Here is a 7,643-nt window from a genome sequence, read left to right as displayed (position 1 = left end):
ATTATATTACTTCTATAATAAGGCCTATAGAGTCTAATGTGTGTCCCCAAATGTCCTTCAGTGTGGGTCCATCCACTGGAGCCTGTTTAACTTACCAAAAAGAGACATTTTAATATGCCTTGAAAGAGACTGACCCTCCTACTCCCTGAAGCCATCAATTGCCAAGGTTCCATTGATAAGGTTGGGTTTCTTACGCACGTCCCCCACATCTATGCTGGTATTTTGTCTGGTTTGAGCTTGCATGGGAATTGTGCATGTTGTCACCATTGCTTTGAGTTTATATGAGTAACTGACACCTGTCTGGAAAACTCTGTTTCCTTGTGGTCATCTACTGCCTCTGTCTCTTACAATCTTTCTGCACCCCCACCCATTCTGCAATGATCCCTGAGCCTTTGAAGACAGATGTTTGATACAGGTGTTTTATTCAAGGATAAGCACTCTACAGTCTCTTAATCTCTGCACTTTGGTCAATTCTGACTGTCTATGTTAATCATCATCTGCTGCATAAGTTTCTCTGATGAGAGTTAAATAATGCATTAATCTATAGGCCTAATAATAAGTCATTAGGAGATAGTTCAATACTATAACTATTTAATAGAAAACTAGTATTAAGTACTCTTCTATGCTCTGTGACCTCTCTAGCCTCAGGTTCCTAAGCCTAATATAAATGTCAGATATGGGCTCTGTTTTATGAAGCAGATTGTAAATCCAAGTAGAAAGTGATTGGTTACTCCCATAATATTTGTGCCACTATTACACTAGTGGACATAACTTGCCAGGCCTGTTGTTGTATTTCACAGGATTCATGGCTGGATAAGGTTAGTGATTATTTTTTTTCTTTCTGATATTGTATATAGCACTTTCCAGCAGTATGAAAGCTAGCCAGTAGAGACAAAGCACTGAAGTCAGCACCAGCTTGATTTTTCCTTATTTGTTCAACAGTTCATGTATGTAGTGTCTTCATCAATAGGGTCTTCCCATTATGTTGTTTTTTTTTAAAAAAATATTTTGTGTGTATGAGTGTATTACCTGCATGTGTGTAAGTGAACCTGTGTTGTGCAGTGCCCATGAAGGTGAGAAGAGGGTCATAAGTGGACATCAAATGCCCTGGAACTGGAGTTACAGATGGTTTTTAGCTGCAGTGTGGGTGCTGGGAACTGAACCTAGGTCCTCTACAAGAGCAGTCAGTGCTCCTAACCACTGAGCCATCTCTCTGGCCCCAACCATCAGGTTCTGCTGGGTAACCAAGTGCAGGGTGAATGGCCAATAGTGTTAGAGACTCTATGAGAACCCTGGCCAACAACGTCAAGAGAGTCAGTTGATTTCTGGCATTAGAGAATTATTTTCTTAGCTTATGGTGTCTAGTATGGGTGATGTTCCCATGTATTTTATAATGTTTATTTATATACTTAGAAGCTTCTATAGTGATATAATTTCATATGGCTTTTACTAAAGGCATTAATGTTTATTATTCCTTCATATATTCCCTCCTCTGCCCTGCCTTCCAATTCTGCACCCCATTTAACCCTTCTTACTTTATTATTCCCCTTTTCCAGTTTATATCACTGCATTCCTCCACCCGTCTGAAATCCCCCATGTCCAGACAATTTATTATTTTCTTGATATCTCTGGATTTACAAATTGAAATGCTCAACAAATTCAATGCAATACCCATTAATATTACAACACAATTCTTCATAGAAATTGCAAAGATAATCTCAAATTGATATGGAAACAGACCAAAAAAATAGTCAAAATAATCCTGAACAATAAAAGAACTGATGTGCCATTACCATTCCTGATCTCAAATTATACAACAGAGCTACAGTAATAAAAAGTATTGTTCCTGGCATAAAAATAGACACTTTGATCAGTGGAGTAGAATTAATGACCCAGACTAAATGCACACATTTATAGTCACATGATTTTTTTTTACAAAGGAGCCACAAACACACACTGGAGAAAAGACAGCATGTTTGACAAATGATGCTGGTCAAATTGGAGAGGAGCATGTAGAAGAATGAAACTAGTTCCTGTTCTCTTTTGCACAAAACTCAACTTCAAAATATCAGGGACTTCAACATAAGACCCAATTCCCTGAATCAAATAGAGGACATAGTAGGAAATACATTGTAATTTATAGGTTGAATTGTTACTTGCATCTTTGTTGTTTTCCCAGCTTGTCAGGTTATGGCACAGCTGAGTAGCACTTGGTATTCAGTTTTGCTGCCACTTTATGTTGATGTACAAATGGAATGTAAGACATGATCTCAGGGAGAGGTCCAACTTTTGATTTGAGGTTCCAGGTTTGACTCCTCACAGTCCCGGAGCAGCAGGTTGGGCTGAGTAGTTGCTAAGTGAACAAAATAGCTGATTGTTTAGGCTGGGAGAGCTTGCAGTTCTGGGAGAAGGCAAGTATTCTAGTAACGTGAGCAGGCCTGAGAGCTGAGATGGCAGGGCATGGATAAGCGTAGGAATGGGGACTATCACAGCAATTCTGGGACTGCTCATAGGTCTGTAAGCACACAAGTATCCTAGCAACCAGCAGGCCTGAGGCTGAGATGGTAGGGCACTGGAGAAGCCTTGGGAAAGGGAACTCAGGACCATATATCTGGAGCAGGGGCATGCAAGGTTCTTAGCAACCTGAGAATATCTGAGTGCTGAGATGATGGGGCGAAGTGAGGTATGGGAAAAGGAACTTGTAAAGGCAGGTCTGGGAAAGGTGGCCAGTCTAGGAGAACTTGCAGGTCCGAGGGCGCACGAGGGTCCTCTAAGTGTGCTTTCTTTAAAAAAAAATTGAGCTTTTGTACATTTCATACAACAGTTATTAATCAAGTTTAGCCCCCTTCCCCCATTCGTGTCCCCCAACTTCCCATCGGCCCTCATGTATTCCACCATACATGTTAAGTCCTATCCAGTCGAGTATTTGTACCCAGATGTCCTTTGTTGCAAATTCATCGACTGTAGTCTAGTAAGCTATCTAGAGATGGTAAGTAAGGTCTACTCACCCTCACCCAGTAGTTTTCAGGCTCCAACAGTTCCCAGACTAGGGCTGGACCACCACCCATTTCCCTCACTCCACTCTGGGCCCTTGTCTGATTATGGGTCCTGTGCTAGATGCCACCATTGCTGTAAGTTCACATGTGCAAGCTTCCAGTGGCCTGAAAGCCTCTACTTCCCTATGTTCATGAACCAACCCAGCCTCTTACAATCTTTCCATCCCCTCTTCCACAATGGTCCATGAGTCGTGGGTGGATGAAGTTTAATATAGAAATCTTATCCAGGGACACACTCTGCCATCTATTATTCTTTGAAACTTGGCCAGTTGTGACCTTCTGTGTGCATCACACTCTGTTGTATAAGGAAGCTTCACTGGTGAGAGTTGAGGGATACATTAGTTTTCTCTCTACCCCCGTTTGCCCCCATTCCACCATGTTACATGAACCTTAGATGTAGAGGTTCAACTGTAGATATGTCACTTAGAATTTGGCATCTCTCAGACATATATTCTCTGTGCCTGACCAGTTGTGGAATTCTGCAGTATCCTCCACCTGTTGCAAAAAGAAGCTTCTTTGAGTGGTATGTGGTATACTCATCTGTTAATATAAGGATCCATATTTAGCATATTGTAAGAAATTTCATTTATCTAGAGATATGACAGAGAAAGGGTTTTCTCTAGGATCTATGACCTCTACAGTCATGTGTATTTGGCTGTGTTTACAGTGCCACCCATGAGTTCATTCTCATTGACAGGCCTTTAAGTCCAATTAGGTAGCTGTTGATTACTCCCCAGATAACAGTGCCACTACTGCACCAATAGTGGCATTTTGCTCTGCCAGTCGTTATGGTTATTAGGGTTTAGGGCTGGGTTGTACCATTGATTTTCTCCCTTAGAAGCTTGCATATGATCTTCTAGAACCATGAGATCTGAACTTCAGATAGAAGGCTTCCAAATCAGTTCTTCCTCCATTGCTCCAAGTCCTGTGTCTGAAGTATGTCCTGTCTTCAGCAGTTCTTGGGGATAACCAAGAGCTCTGGAAATAGCCTGTGTTATTTTGAGAGTCTCTTGGACTACTCTAGTCAGTCACTTGAAGAGCGGTCTCTCCTGTCTGACACTGTGTTCTTTGCCAAACAATGCCCCGGTATACAAATGCACTAATGTTCAGACACCGTATGTGGTATGTGTATTTCTCAGGGGGTTTCAGAGGCAACATATTTCCCTCTAGCTTCCTTAGCCCCACAAGATTTATTCATATCTATTCTCTCTCCCTCCCATTTGACCTTCCCAGTCCAAATGCCCCCATTATCCCCAACATCCTCTCAATAATACCCACCTTCTGCTGTCCCCCATCTCCTGAGTTCCCACCTCCCCCACCATGACCCTCAGCAATTTTCTTTTAGAGGTATAAGCTAAATATTTAGGGTTAAGAGAAGGGATCCTTAGAACTTTAAAATACTCTAGGAGACCAATAGTGTAGCTGCCCTCATTGACTGATGCTGAGAAATGAGATTAAATCAGGCATCCCCTGGCTTCGCCACTCCTGACCTCCTGGGAGCTTTTAGTGTTTGAAGTGCACACAAAGTTTTCATATGATAAGGGCTCAAGAAGTGTAAAACACATAAGAATCTCGCCATCATTATAGTAAGAAAACAGGACAGCATGCCCAAGGCTGTGGTGACTGGCCCAGTAACAGACCTCCTTTGATGCATGCACAAATAGGCCGAGGGACATGACAACCTGTTCCCAGTATTCCAGAAAAACATTTTGTATGTTGTCTTCCCCGACCCCACCCCTCAGCAACCTGGGAGCAGAATCTCCCCTCTTCAAACCTCTGCATCAGCATAGTCAGAAGAAGGCTATCAATTCTTAACTCTTAGTGAGCCAAGTGCCAGGAATCTGTTAACTCTTAGCAGAGTGCTATTGTCCTTAAAGGACAAGGAGGCATAGCTACACAAGTGTAGTTGGATGTGATTATAAATGAAATGATATTGGCCAATATTTAATAAATTGAAGCTGAGTTCATAACAGGCTACTAGGATGAATCCTACATTTTCCTTATCTTTGCTTATGTTTGAAATTCTATGTAATAAAATGCTGAATTTAAAAATTTAGGGGAGTCTTGGTATGGTGGCATCCACCTGTAATCCTAGAAGTAAGGGGACTGATTCAGGAGGATTGTGAGTTTGAGTCCTATCTGGACTTCATATAAGACTCTGTCTTAAAACAATCTCCTCTATCCAAAATAGGAGTAATATTTGAAAACAATCTACAGATTTAAAAAATGAGAAAAAAACATAAAAATGAACACAGTAGACAGCTCTTGAGAAGACACATGTACAGACTGAACTTTAATATATAAGACAAAACACTGAAGAACGCTGAGGAAATAAGGGATTATTTAGCAAATGGAGGTAGAAAAATTGACTGTAATTTTAAAATGAAAGTCTACTCCAGATAAAGAACTTTGAAGAACATAAATATGAAGATGGAGAGTTGGCTTGGAGGTTAAGAGCACTGGCTGCTCTTGCAGAGGACCATGGTTCAGTTCCCAAAACCCACATGGAATCTAACAACCATCTGTAACTCCAGTTCCAATGTATCTGATGCCTTGTTCTGGCCTCTGCAGGCATTTAATGACATGTGGTCCACTTACATACAGGTAATACACTCATACACATAAAATAAGAAATTGAAAAAAGAAACAAAAAAATAAATGTAAAACCAAATATTTGCAAAATTTAGGAGAAAATATGAGCAAATATCTTTTGAATCTTGGCATACAGAAAGATTTCTCAAAAGCACTTAAATATCTGTCCACAAATAAAAATGAAGTTAATATTAAAGCACAAACTTTGATCTCTGACAAAAACTTAAAATGAATACAAGCTATCAAGATGAAAGCTGATCCCTGCATTGTTTCCAGTCAATGAAGCCTCACCATCATTAATTCATCAACTGCAAAACAGCCATAAAAGATAAACAGTGCAATAGACAAATAGGAAAAAGGAAACACCATATTTCATAAAAGAGGGAAAATATGAAGCCAACATGGCATGAAATGAATATCTTCTTAAAAATTAGAAAAAGCAAACCATGATTAAAATGATAAAAATATTTAGCAGATAGAATATTATCAAACATGGGGAAATGTGTGGGTCATTGAATTCTCTCATATATTGCTACTAAGATTATAAATTTAAACAACCCCTTTGAGAACAACTTGTCATTTTCCAGAACTGAACATGAACTCCCAATTCTTCTGGCTATACAGTCAAAAGTGCTGAATATATATAGGAAATAGTAGTTAAAAAATTATATACAACCACTGTTCATAAAAGTAAAAACAGTCACCTTTCAATCTCTGGGTGGCCCAACCCCACAGCCTCCTGGAGCTAGAAGCTTGCCTGGGTAAGTTTGGCTGCTGCACCCACTGCGCCTGGACTCCCCCATCTTCATTCACCCTCCCAGCTCCCCCCACCCCATCTATCCTCCTAGCAGGGGGACTGGCACATTTCATGTCTTGGCACCCCAGACCTCTGGACTGACCTCTTGGTACAAACTCTCCACTTCTTCCTGATCCCTTGCATCCAGACAAAACCAATTCCTCCCTCTAGGCCCCACCTCCCTTCACATCTCTGGGCAGCCGAGCCCCACAGCTTCTTGGAGCCAGCAGCTTGCCTTGGTAAGTTTGGCTGTGCCCACTGCACCTTGATGCCCCCAGCTTCATTCACCCTCCCAACTACCCCACCCCATCTCTCCTCCTAGCAGGGGCACTGGCTCATCTCTTGTTATGACACCCCAAACCCATGGACTGACCTCTTAGCCCACAATCCCCACTGCTTCTTGATACTTTGCATCCAGACCAACCCAATATCCCCAGAAGCCCTTGGGCATCTTCTCTCCCCCACCTCCTTTTGCATTCCTGGGAGCCAGCATCTTTCCTGGGCCCTGCTGCCAAGCCAGTCCAGCCGTCAAATTCCTGGGGCCATCATCTTTCCTGGAGGGATCCAGACCTTGGGAGAAAGCCTGAGAGCATCTGTTCCTCGTCTGACTTGGGCCTCTGTGGGTACTCATGAAGACAAAACCAATCTGGCCACTCCAATAAAAAATCAAAAGAGAGAACCTGAAGCCTAGACCAACCAGCTTTTCATGCCCAACAAGTAAACCACAAAGGCACATAAAGTTTACAAAAGGAAGCGGACCTAAACTCAACAAAGGAAGGCTTGAATCTCACACAAGAACTAGAATCTACAAAAGAAATCCACATGTCAAAGTCACAGAGAAAAAAAATAATAACATAAAAAATAAAAATAATATATACCCACTAAGGACCATCAGTATTCTAGAGGACTACAATGAGAACCTTCTAGAGATAACACAGGACATGGAACTCAAAAGAACAATTTTAGACATGATAAAAGAATTCAGAGAATTTAAAGAACACACAAAGAAAGAAATCAAAGAACTGAAAGAAAATAGAGATAAGCTTCTGAATGAATTCAGAAAAGAGTTAGAAATATTGAAGAACGCTCAGGCTGAAATGAAGAAGGAAGTGAAATATTCAGGAAGCTGGTTAGAAATGACAGGAGAAAGTCTCACCAATAGGATGAATGAAATGGAAAACAGAATATAAAGACTGGAA

This window comes from Nannospalax galili, unplaced genomic scaffold, assembly GCF_000622305.1.
Source record: "Nannospalax galili isolate Female #2095 unplaced genomic scaffold, S.galili_v1.0 scaffold238, whole genome shotgun sequence".
In the NCBI taxonomy this organism is placed as follows: domain Eukaryota; kingdom Metazoa; phylum Chordata; class Mammalia; order Rodentia; family Spalacidae; genus Nannospalax; species Nannospalax galili.
Note: the sequence above shows the minus strand (reverse complement) of the source record.